Here is a 15002-nt window from a genome sequence, read left to right as displayed (position 1 = left end):
GTGGTGTCTCCTGATGAGGCCCTACGTGGGAACGTACGATGTCCCAGTGCGCAATGCGGTCGTACGGATTCCTTGCTTAAAAAGGCATATGAGTCAGTTGCCTACATTGCCCGAGCAGAAAATACAATCTGCCAGTTACTCCTTGCTACCACCAGTACGCTTGAACCGGCAAATGCGGATCCCTCGGTTTCACAATTTCTGCAAACTGCTCTGTTGACTACAGGTCATGTGACCCGCGAACTGGGTAATCTAACAGCCACGCTTCTGGCTGCCCGCCGTCAGGTGTGGCTTGCCCAAGCACGACTGCCGGAGGACTGTAAAAAGACATTGAGAGACCTTCCTTTTGTTCCCGGGCATCTTTTCGGTCCAAATGTTCCGGAACTGTTAGAAAAAAGAGTTAAACTGTCTGAAGCCACTCGCCAACTAACACAGGTGCAGCGCAACCCTACGTTTAGGATGCCAGCGGTTCAGACCCGACAGCACTATGCCCCAATGGAGCAACGTTTCCGACGACACGCTACACCTCAGTCACAGCCCCCTCAAAGACCTCGTGTTCCTGAAGATGCAAGAGTTTTTCGCCCACCTCATCGACCATTTCCAGGGGGACCCCGTCAGCGTCCCCCCGCAAACACAAAAAATCGCACACATAAAGCCTGAGACAGTCAGGCCGGCGGTCGATCGTTTTTCTATAGATCAGTTGGAGTACTGGAGATCAAACACAGCAGACCCTTGGGTGCTGGAGACTCTGAGCAGGGGATATACTCTACAGTTTCGACGCCGGCCTCCCGGATTCTCAAAAATTGTTCCTACAATTGTCAGAGACGCGGTTCGCGCAAAGGCTCTCTCTCTGGAAATTTGTTCACTGTTAGAGAAAGGAGCCATAGAAAAGGTCCATCCCCTCGTTCAGGGAGACGGGTTCTATTCAACATATTTTCTTGTTCCAAAGAAGGACGGTGGTTTCCGTCCAATTCTCGACCTGAGGTTTCTGAATTTGTTCCTGAAGGTCCTTCCTTTTCGAATGCTGCGCACAGCCGACGTTCTTCGGTCTGTGACTGCAGACGATTGGTTTGTAAGTGTCGACCTGAAAGACGCATACTTTCACGTCCCAATTGCTGTACATCACAGGAAGTTTCTACGTTTCAGTTTTCGGAATCAAGCTTACCAATTCAAAGTACTACCCTTCGGCCTTTCCCTTGCTCCTCGCGTCTTTACAAGGTGTGTGAGTGCAGCTCTGTCTCCTCTTTGGATGAGAGGTATGCGCATCCTTCCTTATTTGGACGACTGGCTTGTCTGTGCCCCAACAGAGCGGCAGGCAGTACAAGACTCCAGAATGCTTTTGAGTCATGTGCAGAAGCTAGGGTTTTCTGTGAACGAGAAAAAGAGCCGTCTGATTCCATCACAGACCACTACGTTCATAGGAATGACCCTGAATTCCTGTCTAATGTCTGCCACCCTGTCTCAGGAACGTGTGACAAACATTCTGCAACTTTTGGCTCGCTTTCGCCCGGGAGTGTCTTTACAGTACGAGGTGGTCCTACGACTGATAGGCATGTTAACAGCGGCTACTGTGGTGATCCCCCTGGGTCTACTCCACCTCAGACCACTCCAGTTATGGAACAACAGTTTGCGGCTAGATCCCACCAGGCATCGCCATCGACTGGTTATCATTTCTCACCGTTGCATATGTGCGTTGAAGCGGTGGAGACAGTTAGAGTTTCTGAAGGCGGGGGTGACACTGGGTGTTGTTTCCTCTCGTCGGGAGTTGGTCACAACAGATGCTTCCCTCACAGGATGGGGGGCAACGTGGAATCGGAGAGGTATTTGCGGGCGTTGGACACCGATCCAGGCCACAGAACATATCAACCTGCTAGAGCTGAGGGCGGTGTTTTTGGCCCTAAAGTACTTCATGCCGGTTCTGGCAGGCCGCCATGTTCTCGTTCGGTCCGACAATACCTCAACAGTGTTCCATCTGAACCACCAGGGCGGCACAAGATCCCGCAGGTCTCTACGGTTGACTCACGAGATTCTGACATGGTGTCAGCCACGACTCGCTTCACTGAGAGCAGCTCATATTCCAGGAGTATGCAACCAGACAGCAGATGCTCTTTCCAGGGATCAAGTACATCCAGGAGAATGGAGGCTTCATCCAGTTGTAGTCCAGGAGATCTGGCTAAGATTTGGAAGAGCAGAGGTGGATCTCTTTGCTTCAGAGACGAACACCCACTGCCGATTATGGTTTGCAAGGACAGAAGTGTCCAGTCCTTTGGGCCAGGATGCACTGTCTCACGAATGGCCGAACTGCCTGCTGTATGCGTTTCCTCCTATCCCTCTGTTGTGGGAGACATTGCACAGGATCTCCCTGCGCAAACACAGAGTGTTACTTGTGGCACCTCGGTGGCCAGCCAGACCATGGTTTCCTTTGTTGCTGAGACTTCTGACGGGAAACCCATGGAAGCTTCCCCCCAGAAAGGACCTCCTCTCCCAACTGGAGGCCAGTGTTTGGCACCCGAACCCGACTCGTCTGCAGCTTTGGGTCTGGCCATTGGGCTAAACCCTTCCCTGGAGCATTGTGATCCTGCTGTTATTCACACCATCTCTAATGCTAGGGCTTCTTCCACACGGCAGATTTATGCTTCTCGTTGGAAGCTTTTTTCTGCATGGTGTGAGGAACAAGGACTCGTTCCTGCAACGTGTGGCATTCCGAGTATCTTAAGATTTCTTCAACGTTTACTGGAAGAAGGAAAAGCAGCTTCCACGCTGAAAGTGTACATTGCTGCTATTTCTGCATATCATGTTCCAGTTGGTGGATCTTCTCTTGGCTCTCACAGTCTTGTCTGCAGTTTTCTGAAGGGTGCACGCCGTCTGAACCCTGCTCGGAATCCTCATTTTCCTGTGTGGGATTTGTCACTCGTGCTTGATTTTCTGGGCTCACCCCAGTTTGAGCCCTTGCAAAGCATTGACATTAAATGGCTGTCTTTGAAGACTTCTTTCTTGTTAGCTATTGCTACTGCAAAACGAGTCAGTGAGTTGCACGCACTGTCTGTTGACAATCTATGTTTGCGTTGGTTACCGGATGACTCCGGGGTGGTTCTACGACCAAATCCTTCTTTTCTTCCGAAGGTTCTTCTTCCTCAGTTCATAAATCAGCATATCGAACTGGCCTCTTTTCAGACTTCTTCAGAGTCTGATCCAAGTGCCCAACTTTTGTGTCCTGTCCGTGCCTTGAAATATTATGTGAACTCTACTGCTCAGATTAGACAGTCAGACCAGCTATTTGTCTGCTATGGTGGTGTGAAGAAAGGTGCTCCAGTGTTGAAGCAAAGGTTGTCGAACTGGATAGTGGAGACAATTACGTTGGCCTACAAGGCAGCAGGAAGACCTTTGCCCTGTGGACTAACTTGCCATTCCACTAGGGCCATCTCATCTTCATGGGCTGTTTTTAGAGGAGTTCCCCTGGTGGATATCTGCACTGCTGCAACCTGGGCTTCTCCATGCACGTTTGCCCGGTTTTATAAGGTCAACGTTGCTGCTCATCATGCCGTTAGTTCTGCGGTTCTTCTGGAGCGGCCTTAAATCATCAGGTGGGTGGCATTCCTCATGACTATGTTGGTATGTGTCATCCATAGTGTTTACACTGCCTCTGGCGGTCAGTAAGAATGAAACAGAACGCTAGTTACGTATGTAACTGTGGTTCTGTGAATTCTGGATGACCGCCAGAGTTCTCAGTCACTCGGAATGCGCGAGAAAGGCGTACCGAGGTAGATTGCTGAGCTACTGTAGCCTATAATCCTCCAGGGCTCAGCATACGTCACGCACGTGACTTTGTTGGTATATTTACTCAACCTATCTTAGCTGGCGCAGCGATTATCCATAGTGTTTACACTGCCTCTGGCGGTCATCCAGAATTCACAGAACCACAGTTACATACGTAACTAGCGATTATTCACCTGTTTACGAGTCGTTTATTCATTACATATTCTTTATTTATTCGATACACAGGAATTAATAAGACTGGAACATTTTACCAGACTGTACACACTGGATACATTTAAATCTTTTACTATCACAGACCATGGGTTTCAATTTTTTCACAGAAAGAGACACCATAACATCATTTCTTAATAGATTATCATTATGGTAAAATTTCATTATCTTCATACTTAACACCTCGTGAAATATGATACAGAAAAAAGACCCAATGCTGTCCACAGGTGACTGATGTGAAATCTTGGACTTGTCTGGTAGAATGATGAATTTGTGTAGAATTGTTTTTTAGAAAGTCGAGAATAGATGGAGGAAAAAAATCTGAATCCGGAGGATTCCTGAAGCTGTCAAAAAAACATCCGACCCCGTTTCGACCCATGTACACGGCTAACCAGTGGCGGCCCGGTTCGTCCGATCGATCCGTATTACAAATTAATAGAGCCGGGAGATCTATCAACGTTTCTTTGGGAAGATGATCGCTAGCGAATACTCCTAAAAAATTGACATTACACGTAATGTTGTCCATAATTCTCGTTAGCTCCACAGTGTTCATTTCAATCCCTTTAGTAGTGTTCTGCCAACACCTGTCTCCGATTTGATATTTCAAGAAGAGCTCTCTAAAACGTGCTTCTAACCTAATATTCCCTGATCTAATCAGCGACACATGCTGCGAGCACTCTTCATCCGGAGTAAGATTATAGGCAAACAGTGTGTAGCCGTTGAGAAAATCCTCCCTATCTATGGCCAGAGACTGATTCTTCAAATGCCTCCCCGTGGCGGTAACCAGTTGATAAGACTCTCTCACGGCATTTCCTAAATTAAATTGCGGCTGAAACGGCCTCGTAGGGACGTGTGCCCCGTCAGAGGTGAGATTTAAATATTCTAGATGAAAGTGTTTAAACGCGAATGGGTTTTTTTTTCGTAAACGCCAGTAAAAGCATCATTATCAGTCAATGCTATAACGATGGATTTTGGTAATGTGCCTAGGAAGAGGTTTTCATGATTTGAGACGCGAGATCCAGCCGGTATGCTGAAGTTCTTCATGCAGACTCTGTCGATAGGATATTTGGCCGTGGCCGACAGTAAAGCTTGAGCGTGTCCCAACTGAAGAGAAGGGGAGACAGACACTCTTTTGATAAAGAGAGAAGCGGAGATTATTTTTAGTTTATAATCGATCGCGTCCCCACGCATAAGGCAGAATGCGTCTTTCGCTCTAGTTAAACGAATACGAATATCTACACCGTTCAAAAGTAATTTCGGCTGAAAAAATATATCGCTGTGTATCGGAGCTAATAACTCCACAACATTGCTGCCATCTGTAAACGCAGCTCTTTTTGTTAAACCTGCATTTGCACCAGCTGGGTCTGTAGCGTCCATATGACCAGCTGTATCTTTGTAAAACAGTCCTGCTGAAAAGTTATTCTCTAGGGTATCTTTTCCATAATTAATAAGCATCTCAAGAATACACCTGTACGGATACGTGTTGGAGGGCTGTGACACTAGCCGATCTCCTAGGGAGACATCCACCTGTGAGAAAATAGTCCCTCCGGGATAATTAATCAGAGACACGGGAGCGCCTTCCGGTAGGTCATTTCCGTCTGGCAGAGTTATTTTAACCCGAGTGTATAGCAATGTGTTATTCAGATCTGTGTAATCTTCACCAGTCCCCGCGATGAAAAATTCAATCGGAGAAGAATCATTAATCGCTGACACGGGAGGGATCTCCACATAAGTGTTTTTCTCGATAGCTGTTTGAGTTAAAGGCAGGGTAAAAATATCCAATTCTGATTTGATACATTCGTCTGACATTGCATGAATCAACGACATGGTTTAGAAGATAGTGTTGGTTCGTCTTTTCAAACTTGTAGATCTTTTCACACGTTTCGTGCGGCTTCTCCGTCTGCTTTTTACAACTGGGCGTTTCTTAGTGACGCGTCTAGTCTTCTTTATACCGTGACCACGCCCCCTCCTCATACGGGTCCCCGGTGGCCTTAACCCTCTACGCATGACCATAAGACCGTGACCGCTCTGTCCCTCTGTGTTATTATTATTATTAAATGACTTTGACAAGGCACTGGTGACTACATCACTTACTATATTTTTTGCCGCAGCTTTTATATGTGGCTTTGCTATACTGAAACCCCTTCTTAGAAATGGAATTGCCATACGATATAACCCTCGAAACAGACCTCCGATCCCTGACGCAAAACCGGAACCGCACATAACCCTGGATTCCGGCATACCCCGGGATTACATGTCCTGTTTGAGCCTGGTAATATGATATGTAACGCTGGGGGTCTTCTTGGTACGGATTGAGATAAGCCATTTTTAAAACAAATGTTTTCTCACTGGTCTAAAGTGCAGCTTCATCACAACTTTTCCGTAGGTGAATCGTACGTCTTTATTCTGATCGTCTCTAATTTCAATTCCAATATCTGATATGGTGTTTTTATTAAGACGGACGTAATGAGACTTGTTGTACCTGACACTCACGGCTTTGTTACTGGTCGTGTGTGCACAGTCTCTAATAAGGGAACATATGCGTCACCTACTGCTTGATATTCTATGATATCTATGTACACAAATAGAGTGTAAAATCCTCCAGTAATATCAGCCTGATGTGGTGCGTATGTGCACACGTCTTTGTGTTCATCCGAACTGTTTACATTTTCTATAGGTTTTTAACACCGGTTTTTAATCCTAGAATAACGGCTAGCTTTCCATAAAACGTTAGCGATGCTCTCTGATTTGTTTTCAGAAATATCTTATTCTTTATATTATCGTAGCCAAGCTGCACCCGGGATGGAAGAGTTGCGTTTATTTCTTTGAGTAATACTGAAATATCCTCAAAATAGCCGTATTTTAAATTATTATGATTCGTAGATATTTTTAGGGCTTTCCGGAAAGTTTGAATATTAAGATCCCCCCGGAGTTTGGTACATTCATCGTCATTCAAACATTGTTCACATTCAATAATAAAACCAGCGTCTTCCTCGTTGAAAGTATGCCAAGTTTTTGGATAGTGAAACTCGACCAGAGCCACTTCCCATATTCCTTTTAAATGTATTGCCTTTGCCAATCTGGTTCTGTAATTAGATATGGTATTCTCTGGGTAAACATGACCGGATGCATTGCACGGGAGTGTGACATAGAATCCGTCCTCCTCAGACATCTCAGATGTTTTTGGTTGAATGAGAACGTGAACGACTTTCCCTAGGGTTTTAAAGGAGTGTGTAGATCAATCACCTGCTTTTCATGAATCCAACTATTGAATTTTGATTTCACCAGAACGTACATGGCTTTTCCGCGTCACTTTTTATCTAGAATTTTTTCGACTTTAAACGATTTATCATCGCTCACAAAATTTTTTTGGAGTTCTTTTTCGTAAAAAAACCCCTGTATTATCTCTCCATCATAGTCCTGTATCCTGTATACGACTGGATTTCGGGGTATACACGCACTTATAGTAAAGTATTCTTCGGTATAATTCTGTTCATACCCTTTGGCAAATATATTCCGGACTTTAGATATTCTGACCACGTCACCCACTGAGAATTTAAAGACAGGGATCTCTTTACGCATTTTCCCGTATAAATTGTCGAACACCACCGTCTCATTTTCTTTATTTACGTCCAACGGTCGCATTTTTATGGACTTGTGATAACTGGAGTTATACCCCTCTGTCAAATCTTGCAAAATATCACAGTAGCGTCTGGAATTTATCGATGTAAGATACCTCCACATTCGTCCTTTTAAAGTTTTATTAAACCTTTCGACTACACTCGCTTTTAATTCAGAAGCTGTTGAAAAATGTGTTATATTATATTTTTTCATCAACTGTTGAAAAGGCTTATTGAAAAACTCTGTACCCTTATCTGTCTGCAACTTGATGGGTATTCGCCCCTCTCTCAAAACTGACAAAAAAGCTTTAGTTACTTCGGACGCTGATTTATTTCGCAACGCCCTTGTCCATGCATATTTTGAGAAGATATCAATAATAGTTCAAATAAAATGTATATTGTCGTTCTCTTTTGCGTAGGCGGACATATCGACTAAATCGGCCTGAAATTGCTGGTCTTTCCCATAAACCACTACACGATTCCGCTTATAATTTATTGGAGCGGTTCGATGGAGCGTGTATGTGTCCTGGCTAGCGAGCCATTTGCACACTTCATTATCAGATAATCTTACACCGTGTTATTCCAATACAGCTTGTTTTAATCTGTCTTTACCTCCCAAAGCACCAGAATTTCTGGGGTCGTAGTAGATCTTCTTCATTAATTCTGCCATGTTAACGCTATGAGATTTCAGTCATAATGAATCGAGTTACAAATTTGTTCAGTATTTTATTTTATTTCACAATATAAAGTCACAAGCATTCTCAAACAATAAAGATATTTTTATTTCACAATATAAAGTCACAAGCATTCTCAAACAATAAAGATATTTTTATTTCACAATATAAAGTCACAAGCATTCTCAAACAATAAAGATATTTTTATTTCACCATATAAAAGTTACACGAGCATTTTCAAACAATAAAAAGTTTACTTTTTTTTATTAGAATGTAAGAAGTAGAAGGTTACAAACATGTATAATGTGAATTATATCACACAAACAAAAAATGTAATTTCACAGACATTTCAAAATTCTTCTCCAAAATGTAATCGATAAAAAAATCTAAAATATTACATACATCTGGATGTTCATTACTTAACAAACTGCAGACATCAGTTACATATGTACAAATACACAGTATATACACAAACTCCTTTAACGAATGGTATGTAAAAACGTAAGACTTTTTAAACTAGTTTGTGTTTTATGTAACAGTTTTACAAATCAACATTTAAAAAATGTCTTAACATCTTAAAATAACACTAACTAATTTTTGAATAACTCTTTTTAGAGAAAAATGCTATTTTAACTTAAAAGTGATGAATGTACATCTGTCTTCTTTAATAAATAAAAAACACTGATCTCACACTCTGGCTATGTCTTTATTGTACATTTCTTAAAAAGGTTTATATCGTTTAGAACTACTGAGCGTGGGAAATTTTCCCACGGTTCAGGTGTTCAACCCACAAGGAGGCGTGGCACAAGTCCGATTTTCCCACGGTGTACTGTACAGCCCATAAGTGGGAGGAGCTAGCGTGGGAAATTCCCACGGTCAAAAGGGGCGTGGCTTTGAGGCAATAAAGCAATAAACCTGTCAGTTTTTTTATGGAAGGTGCCCTCTATTCTCTCTTCTGACATTTGTGCTTTTTTAAGTTGTTTATAAACATGTTAATGGCAAAGGTGTAAATTCACTCTATATAGCACAAACAGGGCTACCATAATATGTGAAAAACATGCATTTATATGTTTGAATTTTTAAGAGAATAATGTTTAGGCGTGGTTATTTGAAAAAAATAAAAATGAAAGTTGCTGAAATAAGACCACAAAACACATACTAAATATGTGTCCACAAGACTCTTGACTAATGTATGTTGTCGCTTCGAGTTCTGTCTTCAAAATTATGTGAAAAACATCCTGCCTAATTGTTTTCATAAAACAATACATTGATTTTAACTTTGTAAAACCGTTTTTTTGTCAGAAGAGGTTTATGCGTGGGAGGGGTAATGGCCCATCAATATTAATGAGATTCAGACCAGGGGTGTGACAGACACTCCCCCAATTGCTAATGGCCCATCAAGTGAGGCAGCCTGGACAAAGTAGAGGAGTTTTTCTCTGTTTTATTGTAATTCCTCTTATGTGAAGGAACTAAATGTTCTAAATTTGCAGGTATATCACAGTAAATGCTTATGCCTAGTTGATGCGGGCTCTAAGCAAAATAAAGGAAAATAATGCAAAATGAGCTAAATAAACTAAAATAAAGGCAGATAGAATATAGTGACATGTCTTGGTGCCATTTTTGAAAACAGTTCCTGTTCAACTGAAGACACAAGTGAACATTACATGCCTGGCATTTCCAAGGTGTGTCCTGCCTTTTACCAAGCTGTCCTTTGCAAAGCACACAGATCTTGCGACCAACTGTGCAAATGTTCTTCTCAAATGTTCAGTTGACACTGCATTCTCAGAAAAAAACATTTTGAAGAGACTCAGAGGAATGAGTGCATCAGCAGGACTCAGCTGTGGGCCAGGTTCCCGTGCAGGCAGGAATCTCAGAGTCTGTGGAACCATATCAATGTCAGTCTCTGTTTTCCATTGTAGTGTTGTTAGAATTTGGTAGTATCCCTTTAAGGGACTGAGGAAGTCATGTTGTGGGTTTTACAGTCGGAGTTAGTTGCAACTGCATGAGCTGAGTGAATGCAAAAAAGTTACCTGTGATGATATCACCGAGAGTTTATTAAAGCCTCAAGGTCAACCGCACGAAACAGTGAGGACATTGAGTTTCTACAATGGCGACGAGGATGCTGCGCAATTGTTGCGACGGAATCCACGCAACGGAGGTACTTCCCGCACACGACCGCCTTGCCTGCTGAAGCACAGGAGAGCCACAGTGTCGCTAACAGACTCGTGAGTAAACGGCCGAGTGGGAAATAAATAAATAAATAAATCTAAAAAGACCTCCGGAGCAATAACGCTCAAAAAAAAAAAAAAACGGAGAAACAAAACTACAACAACAATGGCTGGCGTGGCTGAATTACCCTCATTCCCCCTCTTTGATGTAAACGCAGAACCAGTCTCCCTTTCCCCGAAATGGAAAAAGTGGATAAAGAGATTTGAAACGTTCCTCACTGCAGCTGCCATAACTGATGCAACAAGAAAAAGGGCTATGCTTCTGTATTATGCTGGAGAACAAGTGCAGGATATCTTTGAGACTTTTCCTGAAAAAGGACAACCAGATGATTTTGGTAAGGCAGTACAGTTACTTACCGAATACTTCAGTCCAAGTCACAATGTAGAATATGAAATCTACAAATTTCGACAATCAAAACAAAACCCAGGTGAAACTGCTGATACATTTCATACCAGACTGCGACAGTTAGCTCAGAATTGTGAATTCACTAATGTGGACAAAGAAATAAAGTCTCAGATAATACTCAGCTGCACATCATCACGTCTCAGGAGAAGGGCACTGAGGGACCCAGACATGACTCTTAAAGGACTTTTGGATCTCGCCAGAGCTTTTGAAACCTCAGAACTTCAGGCCTCTGGCATGGAAAACAAACATGAAACGGGACAAATTGCAGCCATGCCCAACACAAGAAACAAAAGATGGATCACTTCTGGGCCCCAAACGGCGAACGTGGAACAGCAAAATCAGCCAAAGATGAAATGCAGGAATTGTGGAGGTCTGTTTCCTCATCAGGGTGGTCAGTCGGCATGTCCAGCGAAAGGTGTCCAGTGTCGAGCATGTGGGAAATCCAACCACTACGCCCGCTGCTGTCTCTCAAATCCCGACAAACAGGTAAAACAAAATCAACATGGACAGAAAATGAAACCAACACAGAGCACACAAAAGACGACATGGCCTAACCGACGCAGACAAGTTAAAACCATTCTTACTAACGATGCTGAAACCGCCCCCATCAGTCATCTAGCTGCTACTGACTCAAGCACAGATGAGGAGTACGTCTTTGTCACAAAAGATGCAGAGGGCAGGGAACCGCCAGTAAGGTCAGTCACGATAGCTGGTGAAAGTATTGATGTTCTTGTTGATTCAGGAGCCTCAGCTAACCTCCTGGACGGAAAAGCCTACAGCGTATTGAAAACCAAACTCAAACTTGAACAGTCAAGCAAAAGAATTTATCCTTATGGTGCAAAAAACCCCCTCTCCCTTTATGGCAAAGCCACCACAATGGTCTCTGCTAACGGACGAGCAGCTCAGGCAGCATTCTACATCGTTGAAGGAAACTACGGCTCACTGCTGGGCCATGCCACTGCAACTGCACTGGGACTCATACATGTGGTGCACTGCACTCAGCCAATTCCACAGAACCTGTCTAAAGCAGACCAGCTGCTCCTGCAATATCCAAGTCTCACCTCAGGCATAGGGAAGCTGAAAACCTTCCAAGTCAAACTGCACATTGATCAAACTGTGCGTCCGATTGTCCAGCCCCACCGTCGCATTCCTTTTCACATGAGGAAGAAAGTAGAGGAGGAGATACAACGGTTGGAGGACCAAGGCATTATTGAAAAAGTAGAGGGTCCAACACCATGGGTGTCACCCATTGTGGCATCACCAAAACCAAAAAACCCAGAGGAAATACGCCTCTGCATAGACATGCGCCTGCCTAATACAGCTGTGCAAAGAGAGAGACACATATCAGCTACTGTAGATGACATTGTGCATGATCTCAACGGTGCGACCATGTTCTCAAAACTGGACCTCAACGCAGGATATCACCAACTAGAACTAGCACCTGAATCCAGATACATCACTACATTCTCAACACATATTGGACTGAGACGATACACACGACTCATTTTTGGAATTTCTTCCGCAGCAGAGGTTTTCCAATACGCAATCCAAAATGTGCTCCATGGAATACAGGGAGTCAGGAACTTCAGTGATGACATCATTGTTTTTGGTACCACCCCTGCAGAGCATGACCGTTCCCTGGAAGAAGTTTTCAAACGACTCCACGACCACAATCTCACAATCAACAGGGACAAATGTGAATTCCACAAAACGTCTCTGGAGTTCTATGGCTATGTCTTCTCCAAGGACGGTATCTCAGCCGACCCTAAGAAAATACAAGCCATCACACACATGTCGCTCCCACAGAATCCAAGTGAAGTCCGCAGCCTACTGGGAATGGCCAACTACAGCGCTCGTTTCATCCCGGACTTCTCCTCAATTACCCAGCCTCTACGCGAGCTCACAAAGAAAGATACAGAGTGGTCATGGAAAGTGGAACACACAGAGGCCCTCAACCAACTGAAAGACAGGCTGGTCAGTAATCCAGTCATGAGCTACTTTCATCCTGAGAGAAAGACAAATGTCATCGTGGACGCGAGTCCAGTTGGTCTTGGTGCCATCCTGGCGCAGACTGATAAAGTGGAAAACAAGACATACATTGTAGCTTACGCAAGCAGGGCTCTGACCCCAGTAGAACAGCGATACTCCCAAACAGAACGAGAGGCGCTGGCTATCGTTTGGAGCTGCGAGCACTTTCATCTGTATCTATATGGAGCTGAATTCACCATGATCACAGACCACAAACCGCTAGAACTCATCTTCAACAACCCAAAGTCCAAGCCTCCTGCACGGATAGAAAGGTGGGCCCTCAGACTGCAACCTTACAAGTTCAAAGTGGTCCACAAAGCTGGAAAATCGAACCCGGCAGACTACATGTCTCGCCATCCACAAACACTTCACACACCCAGCATCACAGACGATGTTGACACAGAAATGCACGTCTCCATCGCATCACATGCAGTACCCAAAGCAATGACTCTTGAAGAAGTAAAGAGAGAGACTTTAGGAGATCCACTGCTACAACATCTTGTCAAAGTGATTCACTCAGATAACTGGAAAAGCCTGCATGACAATGTCACACAATTTGATCTGTCAATCCTGAAAACATTCTACAACATCAGAGAAGAGCTTACAACTCTGGAAGGAGGCAGCCTCGTTCTCAGGGGCAACAGACTTGTTATGCCGCGGACCCTGCAACCCAGAGCACTTGCACTTGCTCATGAAGGGCATCAAGGCATCGTCAAAACTAAGCAGCTGCTCCGAGAGAAAGTCTGGTTTCCGGGAATAGACAAACAAGCCGAAGAATTGATATCCCGCTGCCTTCCTTGTCAATCGTCCACACCCAAAACTGCGCATCAGCCACTACAAATGTCAGAACTCCCACATGGACCTTGGAAAACTGTTTCAGTGGATTTCTGTGGACCCTTCCCTTCAGGTGACTACCTGTTGGTCATCCTGGATGAATACTCAAGATTTCCTTTTGTCGAGATTATGAAATCCACATCAGCATGCAAACTCATCCCTATCATGGACAAAATCTTTTCAACTGTGGGCATACCAGAAGTGGTGAAAAGTGATAACGGCCCCCCATTTTCACGCAACGACTTTTCAGATTTTGCAGGGTATCTCGGTTTCCACCACAGGAAGATCACCCCCTACTGGCCACAGGCCAACGCTGAAGTTGAAAGATTCAACAGGACTCTGACCAAAGCAATACACACAGCTGCGCTGGAAGGCAAGCCGTGGAAACAGGAGCTGTACAAGTTCCTCAGGAACTACCGTGCAACACCTCATCACACCACCAACCGGCCTCCAGCTGAAGTGTTTTATGGTCGACCCATAGCAATAAAGCTACCATCCATCTCTCATACTCCCGACGATGAAGCTCTCCGTCTAACAGACAGATTAAAAAAAGACAAGATGAAACATTATGCAGACAAAAGGAGGAATGCATCACACTCTGAACTCAAGGAGGGTGATGTTGTCCTAATACAACAGAGGAAAAACAGGAAAACTTGTAACACCATTCAACCCTAACCCATACAAAGTCATCACAGTGAAAGGAACAATGGTCACTGCACAGAGACATGAACACAAAATCACAAGGCACAGATCACACTTCAAACTTCTGAAACACAAACCGGAAGTCCCATTCACAACAGAAGACAACAACGACAGTGATGATGACAGTGTTAGCGAACACACAGGTAATCCTGAACATGTTAACCCTGAAGCCAGGAGGAGATACCCTGTGAGGGTAAACAGACGACCTCCTCAAAGACTTGTGACTGAACTGTAGCGAAGGCTATGAAGAGTGATGAAGTATTGATAAGTTCCCACTACAGCCTCTCATTACAGTGATGTTTACGTTGCTGATCCAACGACTGTACTGTAACATGTTTCAGAATTGCTTAGAGATATCATTCTCAGTTATTTGTTTAATGTTATATATTTGATTTTGAATTAATGACATAGGACTGAATCGTAACTACTTCCATTTTGGGAAAAGCATTTTATGTTTGTTAATCCAAGTCCTGTCAGACTTAAGTAAAGCTAAAACCAAGGGAGGACATTTCATTTGAAAGAAAGG

Source organism: Leuciscus leuciscus, assembly GCF_965113295.1.
Source record: "Leuciscus leuciscus genome assembly, chromosome: 9".
Taxonomy (NCBI): Eukaryota; Metazoa; Chordata; class Actinopteri; order Cypriniformes; family Leuciscidae; genus Leuciscus; species Leuciscus leuciscus.
The sequence above is the reverse complement of the archived record's forward strand: the minus strand, read 5'-3'. Positions refer to the sequence as shown.